Below are 24,735 nucleotides of genomic sequence, written 5' to 3' on the forward strand. Positions count from 1 at the left end.
CCATCAGCCACCTCCCAGTCCCAGCCTACACCAATATGTCATGTCCTTAGCCTCTTCAGAGCAGCTCAAGAAAAGGTGAGTGTAAAACAGTACTATTTACACCAGAATGATGATATACATGAGTCTGTAATTGTTGTAGGTTCTCTCTCCCTTCCTCTCTCGCTCATGTAGCACAGATTGGACTGTGTGGTTGATAGGTTATAATGCATAGACTTTCTCTCTCTCTCCCTTCCTCTCCCTGTCTCGCTCTCTCCCCCCTCCAGACCATGCTAATCTCTCCTCTAGCAGACAGGAACCAGAAGGAGTTGTGTTCAGTGTTGTGTGATGTGTTGGAGGAGCAGTCTCACAGGGAACTGTTTGCCTTAGAGCTGGGCTCTGGCACAGGACAGCATGTGGTCAACTTCGCCATGGCCATGCCCTTCATCACCTGGCAACTGTCAGACATCAAAGAGGAGTCCCGTGACAGGTGGGCCCTGCTAGGACCAAATACAGTATATATTTGGTCCTAGCATATAAGTATGTGAACCCCTTGGCTAATGACTTCTCTAAAAGCTAATTGGAGTCAGGAGTCAGCTAACCTGGAGTCCAATCAATGAGATGAGATTGGAGATGTTAGTTAGAGCTGCCCTGCCCTATAAAAAACACTCACACAATTTGAGTTTGCTATTCACAAGAAGCATTGCCTGATGTGAACCATGCCTCAAACAAAATAGATCTCAGAAGACCTAAGATGAAGAATTATTGACTTGCATAAAGCTGGAAAGGGTTACAAAAGTATCTCTAAAAGCCTTGATGTTCATCAGACCATGGTAAGACAAATTGTCTATAAATGGAGAAAGTTCAGCACTGTTGCTACTCTCCCTAGGAGTGGCCGTCCTGCAAAGATGACTACTGCAAGAGCACAGAGCAGAATGCTCAATGAGGTTAAGAAGAATCCTAGTGTCAGCTAAAGACTTACAGAAATCTCTGGAACATGCTAACATCTCTGCTGACGAGTCTGCAATACGTAAAACACTAAACAAGAATGAAGGTCATGGGAGGACACCATGGAAGAAGCCAATGCTGCCAAAAAAAACAATGCTGCACATCTGAAGTTCGCAAAAGAGCATCTGGATGTTTACATTTACATCATTTAGCAGACGCTCTTATCCAGAGCGACTTACAAATTGGTGCATTCACCTTATGATATCCAGTGGAACAACCACTTTACAATAGTACATCTATATCTTTTTTTGGGGGGGGTGGGGGGGGGTTAGAAGGATTACTTTATCCTATCCCAGGTATTCCTTAAAGAGGTGGGGTTTCAGGTGTCTACGGAAGGTGGTGATTGACTCCGCTGTCCTGGCGTCGTGAGGGAATGTTACACAGCACTACTTGCAAATATTATGAGGACAGATGAAACTACAGTTGAGTTGTTTGGAAGGAACACACAATACTGTGAGTGGAGAAAAAAAAGGCACAGCACACCAACATCAAAACCTCATCCCAACTGTAAAGTATAGTGGAGGGAGCATCATGGTTTGGAGCTGCATTGCTGCCTCAGGGCCTGGACAGCTTGCCATCATCAACGGAAAAATTAATTCCCAAGTTTATCAAGACATTTTGCAGGAGAAAGTAAAGCTATCTGTCCGCCAATTGAAGCTCAACAGAAGTTGCAGCAGGACAACGACCCAAAACACAGAAGTAAATCAACAACAGAATGGTTTCAACAGAAGACAATACGCCTTCTGGAGTGTCCCAGTCAGGTCCTGACCTCAACCCGATTGAGATGCTGTGGCATGACCTCAAGAGAGCAGTTCACACCAGACCTCCCAAGTATATTGCTGAACTGAAACAGTTTTGTAAAGAGCAATGGTCCAAAATCCCTCCTGACCGTTGTGCAGGTCTGATCCACAACTACAGAACACGTTTGGTTGAGGTTATTGCTGCCAAAGGAGGATCAACCAGTTATTAAATCAAAGGGTTCACATACTTTTTCCACCCTGCCCTGTGACTTTACACGGTGTGTTCAATAAAGACATGAAAACATATAATTGTTTGTGTGTTATTAGTTTAAGCAGACTGTGTTTGTCTATTGTTGTGACTTAGATGAAGAAAAGATCAAATTTTATGACCAATTTATGGGGCTATGTGGGACGCTAGCGTGCCACCCGTGGTGCACCCTATCAACAGCAGGTGCATTTCAAGAGCGGCAAATTTGAAACCAAATAAATGTCAAAATTCAAATTTTTCAAACATACAACTATCTTACACCCTTTGAAAGATTAACATCTCCTTAATCTAACCACGTTGTCCGATTTCAAAAAGGTTTTACGGCGAAAGCATAAAGTTAGATTATGTTAGGAGAGTACATTGACAATAGCTGTGTGTAATGTTTTGTCAATTCAAAGACGGGCGTCACCAAAACCATAAAACCAGCTAAAATGATGCACTAACCTTTTACAATCTCCATCAGATGACACTCCTAGGACATTATGTTAGACAATGCATGCATTTTTAGTTCTATCAAGTTCATATTTATATCCAAAAACAGCGTTTTACTATGGCATTGATGTTGAGGAAATCGTTTCCCTCCAATAACCGGCAGTCAAGTCAGCACCACAAATTAAATAATTAAAATTAGAAAACATTGGTAAAATATTATATTGTCATTTAAAGAATTATAGATTTACATCTCTTGAACGCAATCAACTTGCCAGATTTAAAAATAACCTTACTGGGAAATCACACTTTGCAATAATCTGAGCACTGCGCCCAGAAAAATACGCTTTGCTATACAGACTAACGGCCATGTTGGAGAGATCTAAAATCGAAAATACTATGTAAATAATCCATTACCTTTGATTCTCTTCATCAGATGTCACTTCCAGGAATCCCAGGTCCATAACGAATGTAGTTTTGTTCAAAAAAGCTCATCATTTATATCCAAAAAGCTCCGTGTTGTTAGCACATGATCTAAGCCAGCCGGACTTCTCGTCATGAACGAGGGGAAAAAATATATTTACGTTCGTTCAAACATGTCAAACGTTGTATAGCATAAATCATTAGTGCCTTTTTTAACCAGAACATAAATAATATTCAAGGTGGACGAATGCATTCTCTTTTATAACGTATTGGAAAGAGGGTACCCAACATGAACTCGCACGCCAGAGTCTAATCGGCCATCACCGTTCCATGGCTCTTGTTCGGTCAGATCTCCCTCCAGAAGACTCAAAACACTTTGTAAAGGCTGGTGACATCTAGTGGAAGCAATAGGAAGTGCCAAAACATTAATCAACCCCTGTGTGTTTCAATGGCAATGGCTTAAAGGTAATTCAACACATCAGGTATCCACTTCCTGTCAGAAAATGTCTCAGGGTTTTGCCTGCCAAATCAGTTCTGTTATACTCACAGACACCATTGAAACAGTTTTAGAAACTTTAGGGTGTTTTCTATCCATATATAATAAGTATATGCATATTATAGTTACTGGGTAGGATTAGTAACCAGATGAAATCGGGTACGTTTTTTTATCCAGCCGTGAAAATACTGCCCCCTAGCCCCAACAGGTTTAAGGTAATTCCAAAGGGTTCACATACTTTTCTTGCCACTGTAGATACTAGAACTATATAAAATTTAGTAGAGGTAGATATTATAACTATATAAAGTCTAATATGTATATATACCATGATATAGAGGTAGATATTATAACTATATAAAGTCTAATATACTGCTCAAAAAAATAAAGGGAACACTTAAACAACACATCCTAGATCTGAATTAAAGAAATAATCTTATTAAATACTTTTTTCTTTACATAGTTGAATGTGCTGACAACAAAATCACACAAAAATAATCAATGGAAATCCATTTTATCAACCAATGGAGGTCTGGATTTGGAGTCACACTCAAAATTAAAGTGGAAAACCACACTACAGGCTGATCCAACTTTGATGTAATGTCCTTAAAACAAGTCAAAATGAGGCTCAGTAGTGTGTGTGGCCTCCACGTGCCTGTATGAACTCCCTACAACGCCTGGGCATGCTCCTGATGAGGTGGCGGATGGTCTCCTGAGGGATCTCCTCCCAGACCTGGACTAAAGCATCCGCCAACTCCTGGACAGTCTGTGGTGCAACGTGGCGTTGGTGGATGGAGCGAGACATGATGTCCCAGATGTGCTCAATTGGATTCAGGTCTGGGGAACGGGCGGGCCAGTCCATAGCATCAATGCCTTCCTCTTGCACGAACTGCTGACACACTCCAGCCACATGAGGTCTAGCATTGTCTTGCATTAGGAGGAACCCAGGGCCAACCGCACCAGCATATGGTCTCACAAGGGGTCTGAGGATCTCATCTCGGTACCTAATGGCAGTCAGGCTACCTCTGGCGAGCACATGGAGGGCTGTGTGGCCCCCCCAAAGAAACGCCACCCCACACCATGACTGACCCACCGCCAAACCGGTCATGCTGGAGGATGTTGCAGGCAGCAGAACGTTCTCCACGGCGTCTCCAGACTCTGTCACGTCTGTCACGTGCTCAGTGTGAACCTGCTTTCATCTGTGAAGAGCACAGGGCGCCAGTGGCGAATTTGCCAATCTTGGTGTTCTCTGGCAAATGCCAAACGTCCTGCACGGTGTTGGGCTGTAAGCACAACCCCCACCTGTGGACGTCGGGCCCTCATACCACCCTCATGGAGTCTGTTTCTGACCATTTGAGCAGATCCATGCACATTTGTGGCCTGCTGGAGGTCATTTTGCAGGGCTCTGGCAGTGCTTCTCCTGCTCCTCCTTGCACAAAGGCGGAGGTAGCGGTCCTGCTGCTGGGTTGTTGCCCTCCTACGGCCTCCTCCACGTCTCCTGATGTACTGGCCTGTCTCCTGGTAGCGCCTCCATGCTCTGGACACTACGCTGACAGACACAGCAAACCTTCTTGCCACAGCTCGCATTGATGTGCCATCCTGGATGAGCTGCACTACCTGAGCCACTTGTGTGGGTTGTAGACTCCGTCTCATGCTACCACTAGAGTGAAAGCACTGCCAGCATTCAAAAGTGACCAAAACATCAGCCAGGAAGCATAGGAACTGAGAAGTGGTCTGTGGTCCCCACCTGCAGAACCACTCCTTTATTGGGGGATGTCTTGCTAATTACCTATGATTTCCACCTGTTGTCTATTCCATTTGCACAACAGCATGTGAAATTTATTGTCAATCAGTGTTGCTTCCTAAGTGGACAGTTTGATTTCACAGAAATGTGATTGACTTGGAGTTACATTGTGTTGTTTAAGTGTTCCCTTTATTTTTTTGAGCAGTGTGTATATATATATATATATATATATTATATACCATGATATAGAGGTAGATACTAGAACTATATAAAGTCTAATAAATATATACCATGATATAGAGGTAGATACTAGGACTATATAAAGTATAATATACAGTTGAAGTCCGAAGTTTACATACACTTAGGTTGGAGTCATTAAAACTAGTTTTTCAGCCACTCCACAAATTTCTTGTTAACAAACTATAGTTTTGGCAAGTCGGTTAAGACATCTACTTTGTGCGTGACACAAGTCATTTTTCCAACAATTGTTTACAGACAGATAATTTCACTTATAATTCACTGTATCATAGAAGTTTACATTCACCAAGTTGACTGTGCCTTTTAACAGCTTGGAAAATTCCAGAAAATGATGTCATGGCTTTAGAAGCTTCTGATAGGCTAACTGACATCATTTGAGTCAATTGGAGGTGTACCTGTGGATGTATTTCAAGGCCTACCTTCAAACTCAGTGCCTCTTTGCTTGACATCATTGGAAAATCAAAAGAAATCAGCCAAGACCTCAGAAAAAAATTGTAGACCTCCACAAGTCTGGTTCATCCTTGGGAGCAATTTCCAAACGCCTGAAGGTACCACGTTCATCTGTACAAACAATAGTACGCAAGTATAAACACCATGGGACCACGCAGCCGTCATACCGCTCAGGAAGGAGACACTTTCTGTCTCCTAGAGATGAACATACTTTGTTGTGAAAAGTGCAAATCAATCCCAGCACAACAGCAAAGGACCTTGTGAAGATGCTGGAGGAAACAGGTACAAAAGTATCTATATCCACAGTAAAACGAGTCCTATATTGACATAACCTGAAAAGCTGCTCAGCGAGGAAGAAGCCACTGCTCCAAAACCGCCATAAAAAAAGCCAGACTACGGTTTGCAACTGCACATGGGGACAAAGATCGTACTTTTTGGAGAAATGTCCTCTGGTCCGATGAAACAAAAATTTAACTGTTTGACCATAATGACCATTGTTATGTTTGGAAGGAAAAGGGGGAGGCTTGCAAGTCGAAGAACACCATCCCAACCGTGAAGCACGGGGGTGGCAGCATCATGTTGTGGGGGTGCTTTGCTGCAGGAGGGACTGGTGCACTTCACAAAATAGATGGCATCATGGGGACGGAAAATTATGTGGATATATTAAAGCAACATCTCAAGACATCAGTCAGGAAGTTAAAGCTTGGTCGCAAATGGGTCTTCCAAATGGACAATGACCCCAAGCATACTTCCAAAGTTGTGGCAAAATGGCTTAAGGACAACAAAGTCAAGGTATTGGAGTTGCCATCACAAAGCCCTGACCTCAATCCCATAGAAAATTTGTGGGCAGAACTGAAAAAGCGAGTGTGAGCAAGGAGGCCTACAAACCTGACTCAGTTACACCAGCTCTGTCAGGAGGAATGGGCCAAAATTCACCCAACTTATTGTGGGGAGCTTGTGTAAGGCTACCCTAAACGTTTGACCCAAGTTAAACAATTTAAAGGCAATGCTACCAAATACTAATTGTAAACTTCTGACCCACTGGGAATGTGATGAAAGCAATAAAAGCTGAAATAAATCATTCTCTCTACTATTATTCTGACATTTCACATTCTTAAAATAAAGTGGTGATCCTAACTGACCTAAAACAGGGAATCTTTACTAGGATTAAATGTCAGAAATTGTTAAAAACTGAGTTTAAATGTATTTGGCTAAGGTGTATGTAAACTTCCAACTTCAGCTGTATATAGATACATGATATAAAGTTAGATACTAGAACTATATAAAGTCTAATATATATATATATATATATGTGTGTAATGTACTGTTACACACACACACACACACACACATATATATATATATATATATATATATATATATATATGTGTGTGTGTAACAGTACATTAGTCTGGACCTTCTTGTTATCTCACCTCTCTGATTCTATATCAACGTTGGTTGTTGGCAGATGCTTTCTTGTATGCATTTCTCATATCCATCTTATTTCCCGACACACTAAATAGGCTCACATTGTAATTACATTTTCAATAAGGTAATTACAATGTAATAACAAGGCTATTGTCTTACCATGAGCGTCAACACATAAGATGTCATATTTTGCCGAGCTGCACTTGCTCAAACATTTCATACTGTCTATGGATGATATGGGGTTATGGCTCCAGTGGGTGTGATGTTATTTTGCAGTATCAGAGCCTACATAGCGGCAACCAAAGTGAAGACTGTGCTGCAGCCTGTGCACCTGGACGCCAGCGAACCCTATGAGAAGTGGGCAGGCCTTCCACGCGGGGCCTGTGATGTCATCGTGGCCAGTACAGCTTCAGTACAGCTCTTTCCAAACTGTCGAGGTAGGCCTTACACGTCAGATCATCCCATGATCATCATTATACGTCTCATCTTTGGCTGTGAAGTTTTATGATTGCATGAGTGAAGATGTGTTAGTATAGTCACTTATAGCCAGTGTGAAGTGACAGTCTGTGTTTCTGTTTTTATTCCCAGGGCGTAGTCAAAGGATCAGGCCAGATCCTCAGACAAAATGGTCTCCTGATCACACATGGGGTAGGTATCATGGATGGAGAGGGGGGGGGGAGATAAAGAGGACATTAATACTGTACATTTAAGTGTTTTTTAACGTCAGACACCTCTCTCTCTCGCTCCCCAGCCCTACGCCATCAACGGCACCATCACCCCCAGCTGTCTGGAGGACTTGGACCAGGAACTACGAGAGATGTGAGTTATTACATCATAGAGAGAGCTGGCCAATGTGGAGCTACTACCATATAGCTTCTAGCCATTAGTTCACTCAGGGTGAGGGTTATATCCATGAATCCAAACTATCATACTGTTTTACCATGTCAGTTCTGTTCCCCTACAGGAACCCAGGGTGGGGTCTACCAGACATCGACGTTCTGAGACAGCTGGCGTTTGGGAACGGGATGCGTATGGAGAGGATGGTGAGCCTCTTTAACGAGTCTGCTTGTGTGTATGTATAAACTAATGGATCTTTAAGGGTGGACTATACTGTACACATAGAAGGTATGTCTGCTGCTAGCTCAGTCCTTCTAAAAGGATGTTTAGGATCAAGTCTTCATTTGTTTTCCCAGATAGAGATGGAACAGTATAATAAATGCCTGGTCTTCAGGAAACGTTGACATGAAAACAGGGCTTCTTCTGCATCTGAACAAACATCCTGATGACCCACATTTTAAACATCTATTTATGTAAATAAAGTACATTATGCAAAATAAAATGTGTGCCCTTTCATTTTCAGCTCCTAAATGACACTGGATCTAGATCTGGTCCCAGATCTGTTTGTGCTATATAGCCAACTCCATGACAATGCATCTAGACTGGTCCCAGATCTGTTTGTGCTGTATAGCCAACTCCATGACACTGGATCTAGACTGGTCCCAGATCTGTTTGTGCTGTATAGCCAACTCCATGACACTGGATCTAGACTGGTCCCAGATCTGTTTGTGCTGTATAGCCAACTCCATGACACTGGATCTAGACTGGTCCCAGATCTGTTTGTGCTGTATAGCCAACTGCATGGCATGGCAATGAGTGACAAGGAGTTGGCATGACAACAGACTGGCACTCAGCCTACTTCAGATTCCAAAGATAATATGACAGAAACACACAAAGCAGGTGGACAAGAGAAGAAGATATTTATTAAATATAATCTTAAAATTACTTTAAAGAAGTCGGACAGAAGATCATTAATGATGAAGTAAAGAAAATCAAAGGGGTTACAGAAGAAGTCACTGATTGGGTGTAGGTTACATCCATGCACAACACATGCACAACACATGTACATACCCTGAAGAACTGACTACCACCACCTCTCCACTCCCAACCCACAGGGTTCTGAAAGACACTCTGAAAGGGTGGATCTCAAAAGTATTTTCCTGATTCCCTCCCCTACGTCCTCTCTCCTCCTCCTCAAAACATCAGACGGAAGCGGGCAAAGAATTGAAGAACCAAGGAAAGGAAACGAGGAATTAAGGAAATAGTTTTGTGATTAAACCAAATTTGACTGAATCTAGCACCAGAAACAAAATGGATGCCCATCTAATGTAGAGTCCCCCTCTACAGATCAGATAACGCCACCTCAGCCCTGTCTACATCTCAGCACCCACAGATACACACCTATAGGGCTCTGGTCAAAAGTAGTGCACTATATAGGACACACACAAAGTCAGAGGGTCTCTACTCTCTCATAGGCTGTGTTTACACAGGCAGACCCATTCTGGGGGTTTTGCCACTAACTGATCTTTTACCACTAATTGGTCAAAAGATCAGAATGGGGCTGCCTGTGTAAACAGCCATATAGACCTGACTGCACCCCTCTGGATAACTGCTAGTTAATATTTGGCAATGGAACTACATTTGTAATCTTAACTTATATTCACACTAGTTCCTCCTGGAGTGTGACGCAAGGCATTGTGGTTAATGGAGTTGTTGGGAGAGACCCATTATGTCAACAGTTGTGACACAGGACACCTTGCGAGAGTGATGGTGGTAATCTGTCTCTGGAGCTGTGAATATTGGGAATTGTAGTTCCACACTGGATGTAAGTGTTCTATTGTAGTCCCATACTGCTTCCCCTCAGCCAGTCTGATTGGTGAGAAGATAACTATCAGAAGTGTAAAAACGAATAAAAAGGTACTTTCTCCCATGTTCTCCATCAACTCAAAAAGCTATAGTGAAAAACACTACCAAGCCTTACCAACATAAGACGGCCCATCTATACTCTAAAATGAGCTCTGTGTGTGTGGAAAATTACACTTGAACGTAAACTCAGGAGGTTAGGAGAGGTGGGTTAGTGCATCCCTCCCTCCATTCCTCCCTCCCTCCCTCCCTCCCTCCCTCCCTCCCTCCCTCCCTAGAACCCTGGAACCGGTTGGTGCTTTCTGTGCTCCATCCTACATCTTTCTTCACTCATCCCCCATCTCCATTAACTCTCACAGCCCCTGTCAACCAAGCAGACATATGAAACATGTCCAATCACCACAATATGACTCCAGAAGAGTTACTGCTGTAACACATCTGCCATGTCCATGGAAATAAGGACTTTAACATGCAAACTAGCTTACACAAATATGAGAAAGGATGGTTATGGTCTTGTCTTAGATTCCATTAATTCCTATCATATTTGATTTGTTCCTTTATTATACCGCTGACTAGATGAGCTTCAGATATTCGTTTCAGAAGAGAAAGACTACATACATTATCAGAGAGAGAGAGAGAGAGAGAGAGAGAGAGAGAGAGAGAACACTGTAGCAAAATGCATTAAAAGGGAAAGTGTTTCTTCTAAGTTCAGGTAGTCCCTCCCCATCTAGGTTCCTAGTGAATACAACCCTGGGGTATGCATGGTGCATAGTAACCCTACTTAACCCCTTCCTCACTCCTCTCATCCTCCATGTCAGGTGGGGGAGAGGATGGCTAGGAGGAGAGGTAACATGTCTGTTAAGTCACAATAACATTTCACAACATTGCCGTAACAAAACAGAAACATTGTAAGAAACGTGTGTTTGTTGGGGTATCCAGGCCATGAGGCCAGAAGAGAGAGAGAGGTGAGGCCAGAAGAGGAGAGAGTTGAGAACAGAAGAGGAGAGAGTTGAGGACAGAAGAGGAGAGAGGTGAGAACAGAAGAGGAGAGAGTTGAGGACAGAAGAGGAGAGAGTTGAGGACAGAAGAGGAGAGAGTTGAGGACAGAAGAGGAGAGAGTTGAGGACAGAAGAGGAGAGAGGTGAGAACAGAAGAGGAGAGAGGTGAGAACAGAAGAGGAGAGAGGTGAGGACAGAAGAGGAGAGAGTTGAGAACAGAAGAGGAGAGAGGTGAGGACAGAAGAGAAGAGGAGAGAGGTGAGGACAGAAGAGGAGAGAGTTGAGGACAGAAGAGAAGAGGAGAGAGGTGAGGACAGAAGAGAAGAGGAGAGAGGTGAGGACAGAAGAGAAGAGAGGTGAGGACAGAAGAGGAGAGAGGTGGGGACAGAGGTGAGGACAGAAGAGGAGAGGTGAGAAGAGGAGAGAGTTGAGAACAGAAGAGGAGAGAGTTGAGGACAGAAGGAGAGAGTTGAGGACAGAAGAGGAGAGAGAAGAGGAGAGAGTTGAGGAGAGAGTTGAGGACAGAAGAGGAGAGAGGTGAGGACAGAAGAAGAGAGAGGTGAGGACAGAAGAGGAGAGAGTTGAGAACAGAAGAGGAGAGAGGTGAGGACAGAAGAGGAGAGGTGAGGACAGAAGAGAAGAGGAGAGAGGTGAGGACAGAAGAGAAGAGAGGTGAGGACAGAAGAGAAGAGAGGTGAGGACAGAAGAGGAGAGAGTTGAGAAAGAAGAGGAGAGAGTTGAGAACAGAAGAGGAGAGAGTTGAGAACAGAAGAGGAGAGAGGTGAGGACAGAAGAGAAGAGGAGAGAGGTGAGGACAGAAGAGAAGAGAGGTGAGGACAGAAGAGAAGAGGAGAGAGGTGAGGACAGAAGAGAAGAGAGGTGAGGACAGAAGAGAAGAGGAGAGAGGTGAGGACAGAAGAGAAGAGGAGAGAGGTGAGGACAGAAGAGGAGAGAGGTGAGGACAGAAGAGGAGAGGTGAGAAGAGGAGAGAGGTGAAGACAGAAGAGAAGAGAGGGGGTGTAGTGTTTTGAACCCTGCCAGCAGCAGGAGGTAACGTTAAGCTGAGCTAGCCAGGTGGATGGATCAGTCGAAGGAGATGAGCTGTGCCTCGCTGCCTGGATGGACCTGCGGAGGCTGCTGCTGCTGTGAACCTGCTGCTGGGGGCCACCAGGGGGAGCCATCTACACAGAGAGAGACAGAAGTAGTGTGAGAGAGATTACCATCAATCCCTCACTGCAACTTCCACTACATAGAACAAACAAGCCTCTGACATACGGAATCAGAAGTCCCCCTATAGACAGGCAACACTATGCTGGTAGAGAGAGAGAGGAGAGAAGAGAAGAGAAGAGAGAGGAAGAGAGAGAGAGGAGGGCGGGCGAGAGAGAGAGAGAGAGAGAGAGAGAGAGAGAGAGAGAGAGAGAGAGAGAGAGAGAGAGAGAGAGAGAGAGAGAGGTGGGCAAGAGGAGAGCGAGAGAGAGAGAGAGAGGAGGGCGAGAGAGGTGGGCAAGAGGAGGGCGAGAGAGAGAGAGAGGAGGGCGAGAGAGGAGGGCGGGCGAGAGAGAGAGAGGAGGGCGAGAGAGAGAGAGAGAGAGAGAGAGGAGGGCGAGAGAGAGAGAGGAGGGCGCGAGAGAGAGAGAGAGAGGAGGCGCGAGAGAGAGAGAGAGGAGGGCGCGAGAGAGAGAGAGGAGGGCGCGAGAGAGAGAGAGGAGGGCGCGAGAGAGAGAGAGGAGGGCGAGAGAGAGAGAGGAGGGCGCGAGAGAGAGAGAGGAGGGCGCGAGAGAGAGAGAGAGGAGGGCGCGAGAGAGAGAGAGAGGAGGGCGAGAGAGAGAGAGAGGAGGGCGCGAGAGAGAGAGAGAGGAGGGCGAGAGAGAGAGAGAGAGGAGGGCGAGAGAGAGAGAGAGAGGAGGGCGAGAGAGAGAGAGAGAGAGAGAGAGGAGGGCGAGAGAGAGAGAGAGAGAGGAGGGCGAGAGAGAGAGAGAGAGAGAGGAGGGCGAGAGAGAGAGAGAGAGGAGGGCGAGAGAGAGAGAGAGAGAGGAGGCGAGAGAGAGAGGAGGGGAGGCGAGAGAGAGAGAGAGAGAGGAGGGCAAGAGAGAGAGAGAGAGGAGGGCGAGAGAGAGAGAGAGGAGGGCGAGAGAGAGAGAGAGAGGAGGGCGAGAGAGAGAGAGAGGAGGGCAAGAGAGGAGGGAGGGAGGGAGGAAGAGAGAGAGGGAGGAAGAGAGAGAGGGAGGAAGAGAGAGAGGGAGGAAGAGAGAGAGGGAGGAAGAGAGAGAGGGAGGAAGAGAGAGAGGGAGGAAGAGAGTAGAAGAGAGTAGAAGAGAGGGGGAAGAGAGAAACCGAGGACTCCTACCTGTTGGTACATGGGCTGTTGTCCTGGGCCCTGCATGTAGGGTTGTTGTGGGGGCATGTTGGGGTCCTGCCCAGGTAGGGCTGCCATCATATTCTGCATGGTGTAGGGTGGAGGGTAGGCCACGTAGGACATACCGTTAGTGGGGGGAGGCTGGGACATGGGGGCAGAGACTGGGCCTGGGACACCACGTTCTGCTGAGACCGATGACACAGGAAAATATTAACATTACAGACGTGGCTAACGGATGATTTAAAACCTACATGTAGAATGTATTATGATGTGGTTATAATCTATTATAACACTAGTCATGAGCCGTTTGACTCCCTTTATAAACACCACATTATGATGCTAAATAAGGAGGAGCCACGTTGAGAAACAAAATGAAAGAGTGACATGAAACCTGAAGCACATTTTAAAAGGACTCCAGGTAAGTGGTACCGGAGCACCAAGTCTAGGACCAAAAGGCTCCTTAACAGCTTCTACCCCCAAGCCATGAGACTCCTGAACAGATAATCAAAGGGCTACCCAGACCCCTCTTTTACACTGCTGCTACTCTGTTTATCATCCATGCATAGTCACTTTAACTCTACCTACATGTACATATTACCTCAGCTAACCGGTGCCCCTGTACATTAACTCTGTACCGGTACCCCCTGTATATAGCCTCGCTACTGTTATTTTACTGCTGTTTAATTATTTGTTACTTTTATTTTCTATTGTTTTACTTAACACTTAATTATTTTCTTAAAACTTCATTGTCGGTTAAGGTCTTGTAAATAAGCATTTCACTGTAAGGTCTACACCTGTTGTATTTGGGCGCATGTGACAAATAACATTTGATTTGATCTGACGGTGTATTGCTGAGCCTCTCATTGGGACGTGACATCAGGCATTACATCATGTAGTTCACATTAAGGAGGAAACCTAGTTACCTAGACGACAAACTCCGTATGAGGAAGTCCACTACCACGTTTCCATTTCAACACCAATAGTATTGTAACAGGCATGACACTCCCCCTCTGTTCTCACCTGGTATCCCTGTGTGGGTGTGGCCTGGTAGTTAGAGTAGGCGGGGCTAGTGGTGGGCGGGGCCTGGCCAGGGGGTGCAGGCTGCCCATTGGTTCCTGCAGGCTGGTACATGTACATGTTGGGGTCTGGAGCAGGGAGACAAACACAGGAGCGTCACGTTACAGAAGGTCAATGTACACAATATATACAAAAGTATGTGGACATCCCTTCAAATTAGTGGATTTGGCTATTTCAGCCACACCCGTTGCTGACAGGTGTATAAAATCGAGCAGACAGCCATACAATCTCCATAGACAAACATTGGCAGTGGAATGGCCTGTACTGAAGAACTCAGTGACTTTCAACGTGACACCGTCATAGGATGTCACCTTTCCAACAAGTCAGTTTGTCACATTTCTGCCCTGCTAGAGCTGCCCCGGTCAACTGTAAGTGCTGTTATTGTGAAGTGCAAACGTCTAGGAGCTCAAGCTCACAGAACGGGACTGCTGAAGCACGTAAAAATCGTCTGTCCTCGATTGCAAGACTCACTACCGAGTTCCAAACTGCCTCTGGAAGCAACGTCGGCACAAGAACTTCATGAAATGGGTTTCCGTGGCCGAGCAGCCGCACACAAGACTAAGATCACCATGTGCAATGGGTTTGGCGGATGCCAGGAGAATGCTAACTGTTTCAATGGATAGTGCCAACTGTAAAGGTTCATGAAGGAGGAATAATGGTGGCAACAGTTTGGGGAAGGCCCTTTCCTGTTAAGGCATGACAATGCCCCCGAGCACAAAGCCAGGTCCATACAGAAATGGTTTGTCGAGATCGATGTGGAAGAACTTGATTAGCCTGCACTAACCTCAACCCCATCGAACGCCTTTGGGATGAATTGGAACGCTGACTGAGAGCCCGGCCTAATCGCACAAAATCAGTGCCGACCTAGCCTGGAACCAAGTCCCTGCAGCCTTGTTCCAACATCTAGTGGAAAGCCTTCCCAGAAGAGTGGAAGCTGTTATAGCGTCAAAGGGGAGGAACAACCCTGATTCCACTCCTGATTCTGAGACACTCAAGCATTTATCCTGGTCCCAGATCTGCTTGTGCCATCTTGCCACTCCTTGTAATGAATTGCCACATCAAACAAGCTGGCCCCCAGGCTAACTACCATGCTATTCAACAAGACATGCTGGCCCCCAGGATAACTACCATGCTATTCAACAAGACATGCTGGCCCCCAGGCTAACTACCATGCTATTCAACAAGACATGCTGGCCCCCAGGCTAACTACCATGCTATTCAACAAGACATGCTGGCCCCCAGGTTAACTACCATGCTATTCAACAAGACATGCTGGCCCCTAGACTAACTACCACGCTATTCAACAAGACATGCTGGCCCCTAGGCTAACTACCACGCTATTCAACAAGACATGCTGGCCCCCAGGCTAACTACCATGCTATTCAACAAGACATGCTGGCCCCCAGGCTAACTACCATGCTATTCAACAAGACATGCTGGCCCCCAGGATAACTACCATGCTATTCAACAAGACATGCTGGCCCCCAGGCTAACTACCATGCTATTCAACAAGACATGCTGGTCCCCAGGCTAACTACCATGCTATTCAACAAGACATGCTGGTCCCCAGGCTAACTACCATGCTATTCAACAAGACATGCTGGCCCTCAGGCTAACTACCATGCTATTCAACAAGACATGCTGGCCCCCAGGCTAACTACCATGCTATTCAACAAGACATGCTGGCCCCTAGACTAACTACCACGCTATTCAACAAGACATGCTGGCCCCTAGACTAACTACCACGCTATTCAACAAGACATGCTGGCCCCCAGGCTAACTACCATGCTATTCAACAAGACATGCTGGTCCCCAGGCTAACTACCACGCTATTCAACAAGACATGCTGGCCCCCAGACTAACTACCATGCTATTCAACAAGACATGCTGGCCCCCAGGCTAACTACCATGCTATTCAACAAGACATGCTGGTCCCCAGGCTAACTACCATGCTACAACAAGACATGCTGGTCCCCAGGCTAACTACCATGCTACAACAAGACATGCTGGCCCCCAGGCTAACTACCATGCTATTCAACAAGACATGCTGGCCCCCAGGCTAACTACCATGCTATTCAACAAGACATGCTGGCCCCCAGACTAACTACCATGCTATTCAACAAGACATGCTGGCCCCCAGGCTAACTACCATGCTATTCAACAAGACATGCTGGCCCCCAGGCTAACTACCACGCTATTCAACAAGACATGCTGGCCCCCAGGCTAACTACCATGCTATTCAACAAGACATGCTGGCCCCTAGACTAACTACCATGCTATTCAACAAGACATGCTGGCCCCCAGGCTAACTACCATGCTATTCAACAAGACATGCTGGCCCCTAGACTAACTACCATGCTATTCAACAAGACAAACATTTTTGAAAGCATTTGACTCATTGGGGTCTGTACTAACCTGGCGGCATGGCCTGGTACTGTCCTGGTCCAGGCTGGTTCATGTAGACGTTGTGCATGGGCGACCCCTCCACTGACCCTGAGGGGCTAAAGGTGCCTGGGTAACTGGGGGGTCCCCCCGGCTGCCCGTACCCCACCCCTCCTGCCACGTTGGGGGGCAAAGACTGCATCTAGGGTGAAAAGGAGAGGAATTTACACAAGAGCTGGACCAAAAGAACAGCCACTAGGTAAACGCCAGGTAAAACACCTGCAGCAACCATTTACACAGAACCTCTATAGACTAACAGTGTCGTGAAACGCCTGCCCCAAGGCTCTGTACGAAGACTAACTCCCCTGTGTGGTGGCCAGAGAGAAGGCCTCCTCCCCTGTGTGGCGGCCAGAGAGAAGGCCTCCTCCCCTGTGTGGTGGCCAGAGAGAAGGCCTCCTCCCGTGTGGTGGCCAGAGAGAAGGCCTCCTCCCTGTGTGGCGGCCAGAGAGAGGCCTCCTCCCCTGTGTGGTGGCCAGAGAGAAGGCCTCCTCCCCTGTGTGGTGGCCAGAGAGAAGGCCTCCTCCCCTGTGTGGTGGCCAGAGAGAAGGCCTCCTCCCCTGTGTGGCGGCCAGAGAGAAGGCCTCCTCCCCTGTGTGGCGGCCAGAGAGAAGGCCTCCTCCCCTGTGTGGTGGCCAGAGAGAAGGCCTCCTCCCCTGTGTGGTGGCCAGAGAGAAGAGTATAGTGTAGTGTCTACCTGTGGGTAGGGCATGGTATAGTATAGTGTCTACCTGTGGGTAGGGCATGGTATAGTATAGTGTCTACCTGTGGGTAGGGCATGGTATAGTATAGTGTCTACCTGTGGGTAGGGCATGGTATAGTGTAGTGTCTACCTGTGGGTAGGGCATGGTATAGTGTCTACCTGTGGGTAGGGCATGGTATAGTATAGTGTCTACCTGTGGGTAGAGCATGGTATAGTATAGTGTCTACCTGTGGGTAGGGCATAGTATAGTGTCTACCTGTGGGTAGGGCATGGTATAGTATAGTGTCTACCTGAGGGTAGGGCATGGTATAGTATAGTGTCTACCTGTGGGTAGGTCATGGTATAGTGTCTACCTGTGGGTAGGGCATGGTATAGTATAGTGTCTACCTGTGGGTAGGACATGGTATAGTATAGTGTCTACCTGTGGGTAGGGCATGGTATAGTATAGTGTCTACCTGTGGGTAGGGCATGGTATAGTATAGTGTCTACCTGTGGGTAGGGCATGGTATAGTATAGTGTCTACCTGTGGGTAGGGCATGGTATAGTATAGTGTCTACCTGTGGGTAGGGCATGGTATAGTATAGTGTCTAACTGTGGGTAGGGCATAGTGTCTACCTGTGGGTAGGGCATGGTATAGTATAGTGTCTACCTGTGGGTAGGGCATGGTATAGTATAGTGTCTACCTGTGGGTAGGGCATGGTATAGTATAGTGTCTACCTGTGGGTAGGGCATGGTATAGTATAGTGTCTACCTGTGGGTAGGGCATGGTATAGTATAGTGTCTACCTGTGGGTAGGGCATGGTATAGTATAGAGTCTACCTGTGGGTAGGGCATGGTATAGTATAGTGTCTACCTGTGGGTAGGGCATGGTATAGTATAGTGTCTACCTGTGGGTAGGGCATGGTATAGTATAGTGTCTACCTGTGGGTAGGGCATGGTATAGTATAGTGTCTACCTGTGGGTAGGGCATGGTATAGTATAGTGTCTACCTGAGGGTAGGGCATGGTATAGTATAGTGTCTACCTGAGGGTAGGGCATGGTATAGTATAGTGTCTACCTGTGGGTAGGGCATGGTATAGTATAGTGTCTACCTGAGGGTAGGGCATGGTATAGTATAGTGTCTACCTGTGGGTAGGGCATGGTATAGTATAGTGTCTACCTGTGGGTAGGGCATGGTATAGTATAGTGTCTACCTGTGGGTAGGGCATGGTATAGTGTCTACCTGTGGGTAGGTCATGGTATAGTATAGTGTCTACCTGTGGGTAGGGCATGGTATAGTATAGTGTCTACCTGTGGGTAGGGCATGGTATAGTATAGTGTCTACCTGAGGGTAGGGCATGGTATAGTATAGTGTCTACCTGTGGGTAGGGCATGGTATAGTATAGTGTCTACCTGTGGGTTGGGCATGGTATAGTGTTTACCTGTGGGTAGGGCATGGTATAATATAGTATAGTGTCTACCTGTGGGTAGGGCATAGTGTCTACCTGTGGGTAGGACATGGTATAGTATAGTGTCTACCTGTGGGTAGGGCATGGTATAGTATAGTGTCTACCTGTGGGTAGGACATGGTATAGTGTCTACCTGTGGGTAGGTGATGGTATAGTATAGTGTCTACCTGTGGGTAGGGCATGGTATAGTGTCTACCTGTGGGTAGGTCATGGTATAGTATAGTGTCTACCTGTGGGTAGGGCATGGTATAGTATAGTGTCTACCTGTGGGTAGGGCATGGTATAGTATAGTGTCTACCTGTGGGTAGGGCATGGTATAGTATAGTGTCTACCTGTGGGTAGGGCATGGTATAGTATAGTGTCTACCTGTGGGTTGGGCATGGTATAGTGTTTACCTCTGGGTAGGGCATGGTATAATATAGTATAGTGTCTACCTGTGGGTAGGGCATAGTGTCTACCTGTGGGTAGGACATGGTATAGTATAGTGTCTACCTGTGGGTAGGGCATGGTATAGTATAGTGTCTACCTGTGGGTAGGACATGGTATAGTGTCTACCTGTGGGTAGGTGATGGTATAGTATAGTGTCTACCTGTGGGTAGGGCATGGTATAATATAGTGTCTACCTGAGGGTAGGGCATGGTATAGTATAGTGTCTACCTGAGGGTAGGGCATGGTATAGTATAGTGTCTACCTGTGGGTAGGGCATGGTATAGTATAGTGTCTACCTGTGGGTTGGGCATGGTATAATGTTTACCTGTGGGTAGGGCATGGTATAATATAGTATAGTGTCTACCTGTGGGTAGGGCATAGTGTCTACCTGTGGGTAGGCCATGGTATAGTATAGTGTCTACCTGTGGGTAGGGCATGGTATAGTATAGTGTCTACCTGAGGGTAGGACATGGTATAGTATAGTGTCTACCTGTGGGTAGGGAATTGGTATAGTGTCTACCTGTGGGTAGGGAATGGTATAGTATAGTGTCTACCTGTGGGTAGGGCATGGTATAGTGTCTACCTGTGGGTAGGGCATGGTATAATATAGTATAGTGTCTACCTGTGGGTAGGACATGGTATAGTATAGTATAGTGTCTACCTGTGGGTAGGGCGTGGTATAGTATAGTATAGTGTCTACCTGTGGGTAGGACATGGTATAGTGTCTACCTGTGGGTAGGGCATGGTATAGTGTCTACCTGTGGGTAGGGCATGGTATAGTATAGTGTCTACCTGTGGGTAGAGAATGGTATAGTATAGTGTCTACCTGTGGGTAGGGCATGGTATAGTATAGTGTCTACCTGTGGGTAGGGCATGGTATAGTTTGTCTACCTGTGGGTAGGACATGGTATAGTGTCTACCTGTGGGTAGGGCATGGTATAGTATAGTGTCTACCTGTGGGTAGGGCATGGTATAGTATAGTGTCTACCTGTGGGTAGGGCATGGTATAGTATAGTGTCTACCTGTGGGTAGGGCATGGTATAGTATAGTATAGTGTCTAACTGTGGGTAGGGCATGGTATAGTATAGTGTCTACCTGTGGGTAGGGCATGGTATAGTATAGTGTCTACCTGTGGGTAGGGCATGGTATAATATAGTATAGTGTCTACCTGTGGGTAGGGCATAGTATAGTGTCTACCTGTGGGTAGGGCATGGTATAGTATAGTGTCTACCTGTGGGTAGGGCATAGTGTCTACCTGTGGGTAGGGCATGGTATAGTATAGTGTCTACCTGTGGGTAGGGCATGGTATAGTATAGTGTCTACCTGTGGGTAGGGCATGGTATAGTATAGTGTCTACCTGTGGGTAGGGCATGGTATAGTATAGTGTCTACCTGTGGGTAGGGCATGGTATAGTGTCTACCTGTGGGTAGGGCATGGTATAATATAGTATAGTGTCTACCTGTGGGTAGGGGATGGTATAGTATAGTGTCTACCTGTGGGTAGGGCATGGTATAGTATAGTATAGTGTCTACCTGTGGGTAGGGCATGGTATAGTATAGTATAGTGTCTACCTGTGGGTAGGACATGGTATAGTATAGTGTCTACCTGTGGGTAGAGCATGGTATAGTATAGTGTCTACCTGTGGGTAGGGCATGGTATAGTGTCTACCTGTGGGTAGGGCATGGTATAGTATAGTGTCTACCTGTGGGTAGGGCATGGTATAGTGTCTACCTGTGGGTAGGGCATGGTATAGTGTCTACCTGTGGGTAGGGCATGGTATAGTATAGTGTCTACCTGTGGGTAGGGCATGGTATAGTATAGTGTCTACCTGTGGGTAGGGCATGGTATAGTATAGTGTCTATCTGTGGGTAGGGCATGGTATAATTAGTATAGTGTCTAACTGTGGGTAGGGCATAGTGTCTACCTGTGGGTAGGGCATGGTATAGTATAGTGTCTACCTGTGGGTAGGGCATGGTATAGTATAGTGTCTACCTGTGGGTAGGGCATGGTATAGTATAGTGTCTACCTGTGGGTAGGGCATGGTATAGTGTCTACCTGTGGGTAGGGCATGGTATAGTATAGTGTCTGCCTGTGGGTAGGACATGGTATAGTGTCTACCTGTGGGTAGGGCATGGTATAGTATAGTGTCTACCTGTGGGTAGGGCATGGTATAGTATAGTGTCTACCTGTGGGTAGGGCATGGTATAGTATAGTGTCTACCTGTGGGTAGGGCATGGTATAGTATAGTGTACCTGCATGGTATAGTGTCTACCTGTGGGTAGGGCATGGTATAGTATAGTGTCTACCTGTGGGTAGGGCATGGTATAGTATAGTGTCTACCTGTGGGTAGGGCATGGTATAGTATAGTGTCTACCTGTGGGTAGGGCATGGTATAGTATAGTGTCTACCTGTGGGTAGTTCATGGTATAGTATAGTGTCTACCTGTGGGTAGTTCATGGTATAGTATAGTGTCTACCTGTGGGTAGGGTATAGTATAGTATAGTGTCTACCTGTGGGTAGGGTATAGTATAGTATAGTGTCTACCTGTGGGTAGGGCATGGTATAGTATAGTGTCTACCTGTGGGTAGGTCATGGTATAGTATAGTGTCTACCTGTGGGTAGGGCATGGTATAGTATAGTGTCTATCTGTGGGTAGGCCATGGTATAATATAGTATAGTGTCTAACTGTGGGTAGGGCATAGTGTCTACCTGTGGGTAGGGCATGGTATAGTATAGTGTCTACCTGTGGGTAGGGCATGGTATAGTATAGTGTCTACCTGAGGGTAGGGCATGGTATAGTATAGTGTCTACCTGTGGGTAGGGCATGGTATAGTGTCTACCTGTGGGTAGGACATGGTATAGTATAGTGTCTGCCTGTGGGTAGGACATGGTATAGTGTCTACCTGTGGGTAGGCCATGGTATAGTATAGTGTCTACCTGTGGGTAGGGCATGGTATAGTATAGTGTCTACCTGTGGGTAGGGCATGGTATAGTATAGTGTCTACCTGTGGGTAGGGCATGGTATAGTATAGTGTCTACCTGTGGGTAGGGCATGGTATAGTGTCTACCTGTGGGTAGGGCATGGTATAGTATAGTGTCTACCTGTGGGTAGGGCATGGTATAGTATAGTGTCTACCTGTGGGTAGGGCATGGTATAGTATAGTGTCTACCTGTGGGTAGGGCATGGTATAGTATAGTGTCTACCTGTGGGTAGGGCATGGTATAGTATAGTGTCTACCTGTGGGTAGTTCATGGTATAGTATAGTGTCTACCTGTGGGTAGTTCATGGTATAGTATAGTGTCTACCTGTGGGTAGGGTATAGTATAGTATAGTGTCTACCTGTGGGTAGGGTATAGTATAGTATAGTGTCTACCTGTGGGTAGGGCATGGTATAGTATAGTGTCTACCTGTGGGTAGGGCATGGTATAGTATAGTGTCTACCTGTGGGTAGGGCATGGTATAGTATAGTGTCTACCTGTGGGTAGGGCATGGTATAGTGTCTACCTGTGGGTAGGGCATGGTATAGTGTCTACCTGTGGGTAGGGCATGGTATAGTGTCTACCTGTGGGTAGGGCATGGTATAGTATAGTGTCTACCTGTGGGTAGGTCATGGTATAGTATAGTGTCTACCTGTGGGTAGGTCATGGTATAGTATAGTGTCTACCTGTGGGTAGGGCATGGTATAGTGTCTACCTGTGGGTAGGTCATGGTATAGTATAGTGTCTACCTGTGGGTAGGTCATGGTATAGTATAGTGTCTACCTGTGGGTAGGGCATGGTATAGTGTCTACCTGTGGGTAGGTAATGGTATAGTATAGTGTCTACCTGTGGGTAGGGCATGGTATAGTATACTGTCTACCTGTGGGTAGGGCATGGTATAGTGTAGTGTCTAACTGTGGGTAGGGCATGGTATAGTGTAGTGTCTACCTGTGGGTAGGGCATGGTATAGTATAGTATAGTGTCTACCTGTGGGTAGGGCATGGTATAGTATAGTATAGTGTCTACCTGTGGGTAGGGCATGGTATAGTATAGTATAGTGTCTACCTGTGGGTAGGGCATGGTATAGTATAGTGTCTACCTGTGGGGAGGGCATGGTATAGTGTTTACCTGTGGGTAGGGCATGGTATAGTATAGTGTCTACCTGTGGGTAGGGCATGGTATAGTGTAGTGTCTACCTGTGGGTAGGGCATGGTATAGTGTCAACCTGTGGGCAGGGCATGGTATAGTGTCTACCTGTGGGTAGGTCATGGTATAGTATAGTGTCTACCTGTGGGTAGGGCATGGTATAGTATAGTGTCTACCTGTGGGTAGGACATGGTATAGTGTAGTGTCTACCTGTGGGTAGGACATGGTATAGTGTCAACCTGTGGGCAGGGCATGGTATAGTGTCTACCTGTGGGTAGGGCATGGTATAGTATAGTGTCTACCTGTGGGTAGGGCATGGTATAGTATAGTGTCTACCTGTGGGTAGGACATGGTATAGTATAGTGTCTACCTGTGGGTAGGACATGGTATAGTATAGTGTCTACCTGTGGGTAGGGCATGGTATAGTGTCTACCTGTGGGTAGGGCATGGTATAATATAGTATAGTGTCTACCTGTGGGTAGGTCATGGTATAGTATAGTGTCTACCTGTGGGTAGGGCATGGTATAGTGTTTACCTGTGGGTAGGGCATGGTATAATATAGTATAGTGTCTACCTGTGGGTAGGTCATGGTATAGTATAGTGTCTACCTGTGGGTAGGGCATGGTATAGTGTCTACCTGTGGGTAGGGTATAGTATAGTGTCTACCTGTGGGTAGGGCATGGTATAGTATAGTGTCTACCTTTGGGTAGGGCATGGTATAGTATAGAGTCTACCTGTGGGTAGGGCATGGTATAGTATAGTGTCTACCTGTGGGTAGGACATGGTATAGTATAGTGTCTACCTGTGGGTAGGACATGGTATAGTATAGTGTCTACCTGTGGGTAGGGCATGGTATAGTGTCTACCTGTGGGTAGGGCATGGTATAGTATAGTGTCTACCTGTGGGTAGGACATGGTATAGTATAGTGTCTACCTGTGGGTAGGGCATGGTATAGTGTCTACCTGTGGGTAGGTCATGGTATAGTATAGTGTCTACCTGTGGGTAGGACATGGTATAGTGTCTACCTGTGGGTAGGTCATGGTATAGTATAGTGTCTACCTGTGGGTAGGGCATGGTATAGTATAGTGTCTACCTGTGGGTAGGACATGGTATAGTATAGTGTCTACCTGTGGGTAGGACATGGTATAGTATAGTGTCTACCTGTGGGTAGGGCATGGTATAGTATAGTGTCTACCTGTGGGTAGGACATGGTATAGTATAGTGTCTACCTGTGGGTAGGACA

General features: G+C 46.4%; 2 pseudogenes; one reads left to right on the forward strand and one right to left on the reverse strand.

Annotated features, from left to right (window-relative positions):
- Positions 1-6: 6 nt before the first annotated feature.
- LOC106593308 (methyltransferase-like 26 B) lies at positions 7-8,556 on the forward strand (annotated as a pseudogene).
- Positions 8,557-11,808: 3,252 nt separating this feature from the next.
- The window catches only part of LOC106606314 (hepatocyte growth factor-regulated tyrosine kinase substrate-like), a 43,187-nt pseudogene continuing 30,260 nt past the window's right edge, over positions 11,809-24,735 (reverse strand).

This window comes from Salmo salar, chromosome ssa06, assembly GCF_905237065.1.
Source record: "Salmo salar chromosome ssa06, Ssal_v3.1, whole genome shotgun sequence".
NCBI classification, from domain to species: domain Eukaryota; kingdom Metazoa; phylum Chordata; class Actinopteri; order Salmoniformes; family Salmonidae; genus Salmo; species Salmo salar.